Source organism: Metopolophium dirhodum, chromosome 5 (assembly GCF_019925205.1).
Source record: "Metopolophium dirhodum isolate CAU chromosome 5, ASM1992520v1, whole genome shotgun sequence".
Taxonomy (NCBI): Eukaryota; Metazoa; Arthropoda; class Insecta; order Hemiptera; family Aphididae; genus Metopolophium; species Metopolophium dirhodum.
In genome coordinates this window covers 32,775,064-32,790,845 of record NC_083564.1, presented here as the reverse complement: position 1 = coordinate 32,790,845, position 15,782 = coordinate 32,775,064, and the positions used below count along the sequence as shown (strand labels likewise).

Here is a 15,782-nt window from a genome sequence, read left to right as displayed (position 1 = left end):
ATTTGTTTTTAAATATCTTACATATCTATTTGAAGAAAAAAATATTTATTTTTAAAACGGCTCTTAGTAGCATACATAGTAATATAACACGCATAGAGCGTATAAACTATTTTGTGATTTATACAATCGACCGTTCCAATGCACTCGTAACAAAGAAATATGTATTAACATTATTTTCCATTAGGCCCTTTCACAACGAAATTCAGTAAGTACCTACTGATAAAAAAAAATAACAAACCATTTTTCTTAGCACACATCAAATTGCCGATACACGGTAAACGCCATACGCACTGATTTGGACTATCCTGAAACCTTTTTTCCTTCAAAACAATAAATATATACTGAAAAAGAATTCACTACGGTCTCGTTTTTTCTATTAATGTATCCACTGCGATTGCTAAAATATGTAGGTACATTGGTCGAGTGTTTTGCACGTAGTTTGTATATTAATTATAATAAACTCAAAAGTTTTTTTGTGGGGTGTGGCGTGGAGAGGTATTGTATAGTAGGTACATAGATTTCCATTAATTATTTTTTTTTAATTTTCTGTTTCATGAAAACGCTGTGACACATAAAAAGATAGTTTAAAAAGAACTAATTTAAATAATTGTATGTTCTAATTTTCAGAAATTTCCAAAATATTTTAAGTATATTAATATTTTATTCAAACGATATAGTGTAGACCATCTACACGGAAAATGTTATTATTTTAGAAACTAAATTTAATAAGACATAATACAATACAACCATACTCTGAGTTAATTTAAAGTATATAGATAATGCAAATAAAAAATATTCATTATTAAAAGTCAAAAATCGTATTGGCGTGAAAATATTTTAATTATCATGTAAATATATTATTTACAAAATGTTTTAAAATAATTCATTATTTTGAGAATGATATAATGAATACTTCAAATTTAGCTACGATATATTAATCTGTAAGTTAATACTTATTATATATAATACATTATAAGTATCATAATAGTTCGTAAATTTGTAAATATTTTAACGAGCACTGAACATTTTCTTGTACTCAATAATTTCTTTTTTAAAAAATAAACGTAGTCTTTCTAAAATAGAATATCCAAATTTTCTGCGTAAATATGCTCAAATTGAGAAGAGTGATCAACAGACCAGGTACCTGGTCAACAAATAACTTGTATCCTAAACTACTAACTTTTAATAAATTAACGAGAATTTTTACATCCCTATAATGTAGATTATGAACATTTAGGATAAATTAATAATTTTTTTTTTTTAGTACAAAGTTACAATTTACCAAATTTAAGACACAAATATTTAATATTAAATTAGTGCCCTTGGGGCATTTAAGTAAAAAAATACGAATGAGAAACGATTTTATACGATTACTACCCTCAGCTGTAGAAATAATTTGACAACAAAGATAATATTTATATTATATATTTTGAGATGTATCGCTTTGTTGAAATTAACATAAAACTGAGTTTTCCTTTAGGGTCAACAGTACTATAAAATAAATAAATTGTATATTATACCACATAAATTAATGTCCATTGAATAAAAAAAAGAACGAATTGTTAATACAAACCAAATATTCATTTTTCTACTTATTTTTTTTGATTTCGTGCTTTAAGTATGAATGAGTGGTTCTATATTCAATTCTACGTCAAATGTGTGATGCCAATAAGAAATACAGACAATTAATAATAAATTAATTTAAACATTTGTCTTTGGGACGATGTTTCACAAACTAGAATTATATTTTATAATTATAATATGTTTTACTAAAACAATATCGATTGATAAACATTAGCCACACTTATGTACATAGTTGTTACCAAATCTCCTAATGTTTCAGCGTATTCATTAAGTTAAAAAAAACATAAATCATAAAACGTTAACGCAGTAAATCGTAAACATCGGTTATGTTGCAGTTTTGTTCGGTATTACAAATGTTTTTCGAGTTTAATTTTTAGAAAAATAACGAAATAATAAATCACTATATTAATATAATATAAACTAAAAAATACAATATCGAACGGCGTCCCACTTATGCAATTTCGTAACACACTCTTGCAAAGATGTTAGTTGTGAACGAAATGAGGTCGTCATACGTGGAAAACAAAACCGTAAAAATGGGAAAATCGTTGTGTAGAATGTGCACAGCGGCGATATACGATGAACGTTTTACCGAATTAATAAAATATTTTACGAGCGATTAAAAACGAGATTTTCGTACGCCATTCCTATAAGAAATACTTCGTAAATAATATTATTATCTTTGAGCTTCACTTCCCATATAAGACTCTTGAACTCTTAAATGCTGATAACATTATAAGTTATAACTGATGGGTTTCGAAATGTGCTCTATAAAACATGCAAAAAAGGAATGCGCATAAAAGAAATATTATGTGCACTTATTGTTTTTTTTTATTGTTTGATTTGCATTTAAAACTGTAATAAGTAGATTTTTTAAAGGTAGGTATATTTTAAATTATATAAAATATTAATATTATTCTAAACTGTTCATTTAATTTACAATAGACACGCGTAGCGTATAATAGGATAAATACAGGTTATAATATAACATAATATAATATAACAAATTATAATATTGTGGTTGGTCGTGAACTCGTGAACTCGTGACAAGGCCCTTATAGATAAAAATCTAAAAAATCAATCTCTTTACTGTCGTTTTATGAAGCATTTAAAATCTACGTATTATACTATTAAATATTGTATTTACTACTAAACATGTTTCGTCATTAGCACATTAAAAATTTTAATCCATGAAATATGGCATTGCAAGTTTAAAAAAAAATCTCTTATTTATAATTATATGTACAAATACGGACTAAAAACTTTTAGTGTTTCATTCGGAAAGTCATGAGACGAATTTATAACTCAACCCGCGAGTCACTTGGCAATAAATTGTATAATAAGCCCCCCTCCAAAAAACAAAAAAAAAACTGAAATACACAAACGCAATACACGAGCCCTGGACTTGGGCGATAGTAATAATGTTTGAAACTTGAAAACTTATATTAATATCATTGTTATCGTTCTTACATACGTACGACGGTCGTATACGACTTAACGTTATTATTATAAAATAATATGTATACTGCGTTAGTTGTATCATTATTCTATACCGGAACGACATGTACATATATAGGTCAATACGAGGAGTGAAATGAGTACGCAATACGAGAAGGACCCTGCTCCTGTTGCAGGTCCCGGGCATATCTTATTTCCGCATACATCTACGGAGGCGATTGAAGGGTAGGCACCCTCTACACGGGTAAAGTGTGGTCGTGTACCGTGTCCCATGTTTGCAGGAATCGTCTCGCTAATGCTCATTTTACATAGTGATCCTACAAATCCATTTATATACGAAAACAAAACGAAATTAGCACCGTACAACTCGTTAGCTGCAGGATGTAATACGTTTATAATATAATATATATATATATATATATATAAATCTACGTTATATTAGATCAAAAAGATATAGGTACACGGCTGTAAGCGTCAAAGTGCTTACTTATTGGTATAACCGTCGCCGCCACCGTCGCCTGAACCGGGGTTAATTCCCACACAATATATTATATACATATTATATATCGTGGTCGGGATGGGGTCTCCGAGTGGGTTTTTGCGGTGTATAATCGAAGGGGAAATTTACATTTCGTCCAACCTCCTCTCCCCCACCCCCACCGCCCTTATTGTTCTCCTAATTCGAGCTCCTGCCGGTCCAGTCGGTAACACGCGGTATAAAAGTCCGCTAATGCTGACGTATTACAACGGTGGGTTCCTTATTAAAGTAGACCCACGCCGAGTTTTCGGATTAGTCTCTCGCTCACCCCAGCCACCCATCTTAGTCGCGACTCATTGGCGGGGCGCCGCCGGTCGGTTGAATTTACCTTCACATACTTTTTTCATCAGAAATTAAAAATAAAAATAATAACCAATAAAAAAATATCAGAGGTCACGGCGACAATAACAGTTTTGTTATTGTCGCGCAAAATATATAATATAGGTATAGGTACCACTGCGCCCTTTGTTGTTTCGGATAAAAGTAATATTCATTATACTGTATTACCATTATTATTAATATCAACATCATTTGGGAATATACGACGGTAGGAATCTACAAAATTGGAAAAATTAATATCAAATTAATGTACTAAAAATTAATTAACTTTATACTTTTATGCATCGCCTTCGTCGTCAAAAACGATAATTCACGACTCTTCGTGATAAAACAACGAAAAATCCGTCCCACGTTCATGTTATGGTACCTATTTTATTATCCTCTTCATAGCAACTAAAAAATTATAGATGGGTTTCACACACCCTCCCTAAACCTCCAAAATCGAACTTCAAAAAGATTAAATTATTAAATTTTAAACTATTTCCGTTATTATTGTGCATGATATGATGTGAATACATATTATCACATTCTTCTTTTTGAAATGTTTGATTTTTTTTATCTCGACTAAAAAAAATGGTTTTATTATCAAAACAGTTGTATTGTTATCCAATACGATTTAACACACTATATACTTTCTATTTATAGGATACTGTTCAAATGTGAATGCTATACAGCTATTATCATAATAATTGTTCGGTCCAAAATTACCTCGGACGGATTAAGTTTAATAGTTGTGCCAACGGCCCATATAGATTATGGTATACCGGTTATATAGGTACTATACCAAAAACAATTATCTCCTCGTTTCTGGCGCGTAGGTACGTAATTTCAAAGACTGCGCGTTCGATTCGATGTGCTTCATTATTGGAAGGGTGATGACATATCATTATATCCGACGTGTAAATATAATAATATAATAATATCATTATTAGGTTAATGTTGCGTTTTTACTCAAAAAATAAATCGTGTCACGACAATAATAATAATAATATGCATATTTTATTGTACGCGTTATCGCGGTGTGATTTAATATTATACTCGCGCGTACCTATATTTAATACGAGTGTGTGTTTGAGTTGCAGTATTGTCGTATTATAATATTATTATTATTATGGCATGTTAACACGTCGACATCGTCATCGTAATTCGTCCAAGAACCATTTATACTACTAACTACTTATATATATTATTATATTATATAATATGTAAACAACATGCATCGTATGACATGCCAGCGAATTAATAGGTCAAAGTATGGTTGAACTGCACAGGTTTTGAAAATGTATACCATCGCAATGTTGGCTTATAAATTGCGAACAGTTCAAACTATTATGTACGATTTTATCTGCGCTACAGCTATGATTTTTTTTTACACGTCATCGGCGCCGTTTGTAGATCATAACAATGATATAATATCATAAACTGCTACAATTTTTTTTATATTCAGACGCGTAATGCTCGAAGTTAACTTTTAATACTTCCAAACAAGATAAAACTAAATTATTTCGGTGATTTGTGTGTACACCTAATAATATTATTATATCTCTAGACAATTACTAATTAAAGTTTAAATTAATTTCTACGATGAATAATTATTATACGATTATAATATGTAAACAACATGCATCGTATGATATGCCAGCGAATTAATAGGTCATAATATAGTTGAACTATGCACAGGTTTGAAATTGTATATAACATCATAAACTACAATTTTTTTATTATATTTAGATGCTTAATGCTCACAGTTGACTTTAAATACTTCCGAAAACGATAAAACTAAATTATTTTGGTAATTTTTGTGTACCTAATAATTATTACCTTTAGACAATAATTACTAATTATAGAGTTTAAAAGAATTTCTACGATGAATTTTTATACGATTATAATATGTGATTTTATTTTTCTCACTAAAAAACTAATTTACAGTAATAGTTATTAGGTGTACCTACCATTAAAATATAAAATATTGATCGAGGTGGATTCTGCTATTTTCACAATTATGGACTCATTTACATTTTTTGTGGTTGTTAAATCATTAAATATGTTTTAATGTTATTATTATTATTATTATTGCAACTAACCAATCATTAGACAAATGGTAAGCACATTATTAATTATTATAAATTAAAATGCAAATATTATTTAAATTCGACGTCCAGCAATTTTAATCGTATTTCATAAACAAAATATTTATGTATCCGTTATATGATTATATAACTTAATTATAATCCAATAACCATTAACACATTAACCCGTTTTCAAGTTCATCAAAATAACATGGAACATTGTAAACCACTGAAATCAAAATATACGGTGCGATTAAGGGTGGCTTCACGTTCATTACCTACCAAAAATGGTTGTACAAAACATTTAGAAACTTAGTTATATAATATGCTGCGAGTGTTTTGGATATAGTTTTGAATTGTAAATACAAACCTCTAAGTCAAGTCCATGTTTTATTTACATGCTTCCAATACCTATTTTCACTTAAAATTGCAACATTGTACATAATAGTAATAAAATGGAACGCATTGTAATTTTAGTTATACCCACATTTTTACACCCAACTATAATATACAGGCCTTTTTTCACAGTTTTAGTTGTAAAAAAAACAATTTTATTATTTTTAAGCAAATATATAGGTCATAGGTGTACTGTGGCAACGAGTTTACACCTTTGGAACAACGTAAATGATTTTCGACCCAAAACTCTTTAAAATTAATTTTGCATCGTTACGAATATTAAAATGTGTAATAACTAATAATTATAAAAACAGGTTTAATATTATATACATTTTTTACAATCATAATATTATAACTTTTCAAATGAATAACGTTTAAAACATTATTATAATGACAGAATAAATAAAATCATCGATTATATTGTCTTATTTTTATAGTAAAAAAAAATTATAATAAAATCGATATTATTGTATTTTACTCATAGTCTGTATACTGTCTAAATATTACGAAAAGTTTCTTTCCAAACTCACAAAATATATCAAACGTAAAAAATACATATCAAACTATTGTTTTGTAACTTATATATTAACTTAGGTTCAATTTAACCTGAATGGAATATTTATACGATTTAAAATCAGTTGTAACTTGAAATTATATTAGAGTTTTTTTTATTAAGTGTTGATTTAATTATAATTGTTACTTATATATTTGTCGCAATATTTTAGAATTTAGGACATCCTGATAGTATGCATAATATACGTATCCACTTAGAAACTTTGTGAATGGTTTCACTAAAGAATAAAAACATTACAAAAAAGTGAACAAGAAACACAATTTTTAATAGATTTTTACTGCTTTATAATATATTAGATTCGATATATAATTTTGAAAAATGGTGGTTTTATTTTCACACAAATTGTTTCCAAATTCGGAATTTATCACCATAATACTCTATGCTTAGATGATTGGTCTCGTCCCTATGTCCTGTTTGGGTTTTGAATCACACATTTTATAAGCTTGTTATTATCTTTATAAGTTATTGATTTCGCCTAACCCTGCAGCCTATAACCATCTATAATTGGTTTTATATATAAGAAAGCCGATAAATAATATTCACGATCGTGATGAAATAATAGGATGGTGCAGTCTAGTAGAAATGTTTTGTCAATTAAATTAAAAACAAATGCAACATCGTCTATGTAATAACTCGTTGACCTAATTTCGATAATTTTGATTAATTTGGGTTGGCCAACAGACACAATGACACACGATTTGTCTGCTATACACGCCAACGCCGTTCCGTTGATAAATCGGATGCTGCCGCCGACCATTGTATAGGCAAATTAAACGACCAATTAAAACCGACCGTTATAGTCTGACTGGACTGTTATACAATAATATATTACTGTGCTTTTATGTGTATTGTCCAAAGACAATAATATAAACTTAATAAAATATTATGCCAGACGTTTATCGTAGCGGAGAAAAGAAAACCAATGGCCTCACCCATGTTGTAAATATATTATATTATAATATTATAATAATAAACGTATTTCGTTAGCTACGTGACTTTGATCTAGACGACATGATATTGAAATGTGCGTACGCGTGGTTCCACCATAGCCAGTCTCGGAAATTTTAGATTCCGCATAATTTTATTGCATGGGAAATGTTTCGATATAATATATAATATACGTTCACTATCTATAATACTGCTCTGTCGATAGACGACTTACTACACCACCACCACTGTTATTTTGTGTATTTTTTTCCACGCTCGTCTGTCAATCTTTTCATCTTCCACGCTATGTGAATCCGATGACGTCGATACGTATAACCAATCAAACCGTCCCGACTGGATCCGTTTTTATTTCTATTTCTAAATCATAATGATATGTGCCCAGATCGACAACGATTGTGAACATGTAAGAAAACTTGTTGGTCGTCATCGATTCTATAAGCGATATTTTACCGGTGTTATTCATTAAATGCTTTTGATAAGTACCTACGCCACTGCAGTATACGTCTTAATGTATCTATTAAATCAATTAGAAACGCAAAGACAACAACGTGGTTTGAACAAATCTAAATTGTCAATTTTATCGAACTCAATAATAATTATAACAGAGAAGTAAATATTATTATGCTAAAGAACCAAACACAATATATTATTATATATATTATGTGTATATATAATAATAATATAAATGAATGGATATTTTTCGTGCCAATATCGTTGTTCACTTTATTTTTTGTTTTTCCGCGTTTATTGACAGATTTTTGATATGTCGAGTCGGTCGGTAGTGCAAGTGGAATTGCGAAACGAGGGTCGATGGCGATAGGGGGAGAGTTAATTGCATCTCAAGTTTTTCACGTCAGCTAACCGAAACTCGTCCTCGACAGCCAACAGATGTTTTCCGACCGGGTTTTTGGAAAAATAGTCTGTCTGAACAACAAGGTCGACCGTTATTTGTCACTCGTCAACTTTGAAAAAATTATGTTTTTGCAACTATACTCTTTCTTGCCATACGCATTACGCACTAATAGTGATGTGATTGTGAAAAAAATGTATTGATAATATGTGTATAAATTAGATATTTCCTTTAATTTTAATTTAAAATTTGCATTACTATATTATAAACTATTATACACGATGTATATTATAGTTAAATCTGTTTACCTACCTATTTTAATTAAACTAATTTAAAACGTTTTCCAATAAAATATTTTAGTATTATTTTATAAAGAATTTTCAATATTTACAGAGAAGTAAACAGTTTAATCAATCCTGAACGAAGAGCATTTATATATTTGTATACGAACAATATATAGATCATAAACAATTATTAATATACAATATCGATAACGTTAAAAGTTCAAAGTGGCTTTTCATTATATCACTTACAGTAGAATTATTTTTATAATTTTTTAATTTTCCTTTAAACGTAATGTATTGAATATGTTATGACTTATGATAGTATATTATATAACATTATATAGGTACCTACTATTAAAAACAAAATGTTATATTTCAATTTCAAATAAATACTAACCGATAAGTAAGTTTTTATTAATTAATTCAGATAATACAACTAAATTCAATTTTGGAAAATAGTCCTATGGATCAATATCTTTTGAAATAGAAATATAATTGTGGGTATCATATAGTTTGTCATGTTTTAAAATAATAATTGTATTTGTAAGAGGGATATTTTTATAAGTCAAAATGTATTCTAAAATATCTTTTATCCCTTTAAAAGTAAATAAATTGTTTGCAACGTCTTAATATGTTACTTTAGCATATATAAATATTACAATCATATAAATGTTCAATCACAAAGGACATTGTTTTAAAGACATATATTTCTATATACAGTTGACTAGTATTGGAATACTCAATTTATTTATAATATTTTATGGAATTCATAATAACTTCTAACGGACATGCTCAGATTCCCAATGCACGATACCATATTCATTCATGTTAATGACATGTAAACCCCTTTCCTTCTAAAATAAAAATATATTGGAAATTTGATTTTGGCAAACAATGCAAATCAACGTTTCAAAGTACAAATAGTCGATTATTTTTTATGTAATATAATAGTAATATAACTGTATGAATCTAAAGTACTTTTGGGAAAACCAAAAATCCCATGACATTCATTTCCTAGAAACACAAGTACCTATGAAAAAAAAATAATGGTTTATTCATGAAAATATGATGGTCAGAAATCAGTAAAAAAAAAAAAATATCGCCCACTCAATATTTGATCCAGAGCTAACAAATTATTATTTAAAAACAATTTATAATTTATTAAAATACCTCCACTTAATACCACCGATATAATTATATCTATACTTTTGTTGTAAAATATATAAATTTGTGCAGTTCGTATATTATATTATAAAAATACATATAAACGACATTGTGCAAATATGGAACCATAATCCAAGTCTATTTAAATTATGTCAAACATCTATTTCTATGTCATTTTATTTAAACACCATAGTATATCATAAATATTTTAATTTTTTCAATGAAGTAAAGCATTAAAACTAAAAAACTTTTATATATTTTAATATGTAATGCTAATAGCCCAGATGCCGAAGCCGCTTATTTTATTCATGATCAATAAAACATAATGTAAACGTATACAAATTATAAAATGTACATTTTATATTATTTATTTTTAATAGGACGAGTTATAGTGATATGTCTCCAATTTTGAATATTTCCAATAATAATTATTATTTATTATACGTGAATTTACCTCCAGTAAAGCTATTTCAACATTTTTTAAGGCTTCTTATATTTTTAAGTTTATTTCAAGTTGTAAAATTGTGCATAACCATTGTAAAATATAGGGGTGTTTTTAAATTAAAATGTATCAACTGGTAAATTTTGATTTTTAATTAAATATATTGTGTTCAATAGCTTTGAGTGATTTAAATTTCTACCAATGTTATGAAAAGCGATTTAAATAATTCATTTCATTAACAATATTACTAAAAAAAAGAGTTTAATATTATAGTTTCAAAAAGAAATAGTATGTATAAAATAGCTGATGAAATTCCATTATAAAACGTAGATAGTGGATTTTTTAAGGATTTGATTTACTTGTTAAGAACTCAATTGTTTTATTTTTATTTTTTAACAATATGTATTTAATATATTATGTATACTATTAAATGAAAATCAAAGGTATTTCGTTGTTATTGTTTTAATATTTCTTTGAGTAACTAACTACATTGTTATTAATATTCATAGAAATTAAAAAAAAATATAATAACTTATAATACTTTATTATGGTTTAACTTAAAACTCCGCTACCCCCCTGTTAATGTTAAATATTGTATGTATAAACAATTCAGTTGGTACCTACTATCATTGATTATAAATACTAGTATTATAAATGGCATGATTTAATGATTGATGATGGCTTGATTTCGAAATATCGTACTTATTTATGCGTACTAAATCCATCAAATAGTTTTGTTTCATAATTTAAATGTAATATTATCTAGTAGCTTGCAGTAAGTACCTATGTTTCACGCTTTTAGCAAATAATGACAATAACATATCATTCAATTTATCGATTAAAATAATAATTAAATGAATTATCATTGACATAACATTAAAATACTAGAAAATTTTAATTTCCTACTCGTGCAATGAACATTATTATGCTCAGTGTTTTATACATATTATATTTATATTTTATTCTAATTTGTTGAGCTGTAATAGTTTAAGCTACAAGCACTCTAAAAAAACAAAAAAAAAATTGTCAAATTAAATGCCAATTAATAAGAACGTTAATATATACTATGGTAAATGTTACCAAATGATGTATTTAATTCTAACAGTTTAAAGTTAATATACAAAATTAACCGAACACAGTCAAAAAACTAGTAATTTTTCAACTTTTTTTTAAATACCTACCTAACCTACCAGTTTATTAAAAATTCATCTTACAATTCCTTTTTATTGCACACTATCGTCATTTATGCAAATCACGTGTTTGTTTCTACTAAATTATTAGATCAATAAACATTTTTTTCATTTACTTTTATTTAAAATTATTGCAAATATACAGCGTGATTAAACAAAAAATATTTTATTCATTTTTTAACAACAGTTGTAATATTTTGTAGTAGAAACAGGATTGTATAAATATAATTTTAGTAGTACCTACCTTTTATTTTTCAAACTAACTAAAATAATCAAGTTATTTCAACGGACAACTATTAAAGATATAGTTAAGGAAATTGTGGCTAAAATTAACTAACTAATTAACTAACTATGTTAAAAATGAATTAATAAAACCGACTTTTCAGAATAGTTTTAACTTTTTAACTAGTAATATTAGGTATACCATCTAATTATAGATGGTTCAAATTGGCTTTTACCCATTTTATTTTTTTTTAATAAGTGTAATATAAGTAAAAAATATACTCAGTTATATTATGCTGCAATTATCATATTATTTTCGTTCGGTGTCCAAAATATGGAAGTATCAAATAGACATGATTTTTAATGATTACAAGATACGTCTCGTTAGTTATATTATTTGATTGCCAAAATAGGTACCTAATAATCACTCTTATCCAAATTAATGATTCTAAAATCTCAATATCTATTTTACATCATTCTATCGATAGAATAAATTATGTTTTTAATACCTTAAATCAAATAACCGCACACCGTGCATATTTTAATCTATATCGTGGGGCCAATTTATTCCAGCAGTCACTTTTGATGTGGTTTAAGTGAATGTTTCATTTATTTGATCGAAAATAACAATGTACCAATATTCTTTCAATTGTGTATCATAATATAATATAGATGCATAATAATATGTCTATAATGGGTAATTATTTACGTAATATTATACGAAAAATAAGCTCTCAAAAAATTGCCATTAATTTACCCCGATATATTTATTATTTCGTATAATGATATTAATTATTGTTTGTTTGGTTTCAGGAGGTGCGCTGAATGTCAAATAGGTATATCCTTTTAATTGGATGATTCTACCGATGTATCAAACTAATAGCATCAGGTTAGTCAGATATTATTATTATTTGTCTAATTTCAGAGCGTATATGTTATATTATAGTATATTATTTTATCCAAGCCAAGTAAAGTAACAGCTACGTTATTTGCGGTCTTTTTTCAAACTTGGCGCTGGAAAATATAAACAATAATTCATACATTTTGTTTTTATTTATTCTGTTTTTATAATCTTAGACACCACACTTACAAGATTCTTAATACGTTTTTGATATCCGATTTTAATAAGAAGAAAAAAAAAATTATAAATATATTATTTGTGACCACTATTTTAGCACAAATCATCTTTAAACCCGTAAAACATACTATTTGACAAAAACTATACCGAGTAATTCTTAATAAACATAATATGGCGATATCGTAGAAAACGTAATTATTAGGTACAGTAATAAGTCATTCGAGGGATATTCTGAGTGGAAACGTCATTCACCGATGAATAACGTAACCTATGATGCTGTTTTCTTTTGAACACGAAATGGGGTTTGTAATGTGTGTCGCGGTACCTATACAAAATAAAACTAGATTTTTAATGACTGCCAACTGATTTTCAAAACTATAATAGTTTGTGCAACAATATATCTGATCAAAAGTACGTGCGTACAATACGCGTTGTATACACGTGACTGTATGAAAGGCAATTAGTCGACAGCTTCCGGACTTGCCATAAGCGCATATACATATATACAGCGGAAACAACTCTTCGTTCATTTGTGGTCGATGGTGCGCAGGTGATAGAATGTCTAAATCACGGTTTGAAACTTGAAATGTCTAAAACATTTTAGGATTGAATCAATTTTGGGTGAGAGGTGTTTGTTGCAATATTAATGAACGTTGTTGAAACGTGTCAAATATGCGTATACGTGTTAAGTTAATGAGGACAGAAATTCTAAGAAACACGCGTTATACATAAATCGAAAGCCCCAAAAACGTGTTTTAATTACTCCGTTTAAACCAAGCGTGTAAGCTATAAATAGTTTGGGTAAACAATTTTTTTATCTTCGTTATTTATCACACATTATTGAACTATTTTATACTAGCAGCTACCCTGGTGCTTTTGAATGCAATGTTAATACGCTTTTAAACTTCATAATTAATTCAACTTCAAATTGTTTGTTGAAGTATACCTGTATTCGAAGTACCTATATTACGTACTGATATCTGATCAGTTTCGCTCGCATGTAATTTGATGATTACATCTGTTCAAATGTCACATAAGTTATAACATTACATTATAGTTTTGAAATAAATTAATAATTAATATGCTTTATTGATATTTTCCTTTGGTATACTAAAAAAAAAATTGTTCAAACACAAATTCATTGAGGCAGGCGTCATGATACTTGATAAATAAAACAAATATTTTTTTTGATTATTATTAAATACAATTTTTTGGTAATTTAAAATATGACAGTATTAATCGTATCGTTTTAACCTATCAAAGCTATTGAAAATGTATTTATTCAAAGTAAACACGTAATAATATTTTGCTTTTACTCAACTACATTATTTGACATCATTGTTATTAAAGTTGTATGGCAGAAAATTATTTGTTTACCACAGGACATCCGGAATTTAATGAGCTTTGTGGTTTCTTAGGAAGTTATTTAAAGTTTGATTCTTGTCTCAAGAACCGTATAATATATAATAACACTTTGAATAATAGAAATCTAGTTCACGTGGATTGTGTAGAATAACATAAATTTAACAAGGAAATAAATATATATTTAATTCTAATATTTACATTTCTATACATAAATAAACATCAAACTTTAATTCATAGCGTTAATCAAAATAATTACGAAATACAAATGACTTATCATAATTGCGTTTATTATGAATTGTATGAATACCACAACTATTTATTATTATTATTTTATAATTTGTTTCATTTATTTATCACAAAACCCTAATTAACCAGAAAACTTTATTTTTACTACACGAATAAATTCGTGTTAAAATTGAGTTGTACAATGTCATATTTTTTTTCTTTGTTATATTTGCTATCGTTATATTTATATCTGAAAATTAACAAATTATACAATATTATTATGTTAATAATATAATATAGATATGTAGGTATTATAGGTAGAACGTACATTTGTGCAGAAACAAAAAAAAAATTATTCCATATTGAAATTACTCAGACACATATGATAAAAATATATTGTACGATTCGATATACAACATGACGACTGTCGACAGAAAAACGGTTGTGCCGTTTTCAAACTAAATTTTTGCCGTCGATTGCACTGTCGCTTTAATACGACAGCGGATGGCCTTCTAATGCACCGAACAACGCGCAGCCGGACGGACGCATAATATTATGCAGGTCGTTCGCCGAGACGCGAAATTTTTTTTCCCATCCACTTTGAAACCAATCCAACTCTGTAAATATAACACGCGAACATATAATAATAATGTGTAATATCGTTGCAGCAGTATAATATAATATACGAACGTTAAGAAAAAAATAAAAAAAAAAAAATGAATAATCGAGAGAGAACGAACGAAAGAGAGTACGACCGACCGACGACTGCGGGGCGAGGGACTGCAGCAACAGCGGTGGTGCTCGGCGAGTCGCAATAGGTGGAAGAAGGGGGAGGGGAAGGAAAAAGTGGCTTTTTGTGGCGTAAAGCAATTTCGAAAATGGATACACCGGACTGGCAGCACGGCGCCGCTCGTTAACCGCAAATTTTACATACGCACATCCACACGGTGGTACTGCCGAGTCATCAATTTCTTCGTGGCTATTTATTACGATACAGTTTTTAACCGCCGCCGCCGCCCCGAAGTTGCCGCGCTGCAGTTTCGTATCGTCTCTCGG

At 28.3% G+C, this 15,782-nt stretch overlaps 1 protein-coding gene across 4 annotated transcripts in view; it reads left to right on the top strand.

Annotated features, from left to right (window-relative positions):
• Positions 1 to 15,782, top strand: part of LOC132944640 (somatostatin receptor type 5-like) — a 218,276-nt gene that overhangs the window by 86,629 nt on the left and 115,865 nt on the right. For all 4 annotated transcript variants that reach the window (XM_061014093.1, XM_061014096.1, XM_061014095.1 and 1 more), the window contains one exon: positions 12,872 to 12,947. The gene's annotated coding sequence lies outside the window, so the exon portion shown is untranslated. The remainder of the gene's footprint in view (positions 1 to 12,871; positions 12,948 to 15,782) is intronic.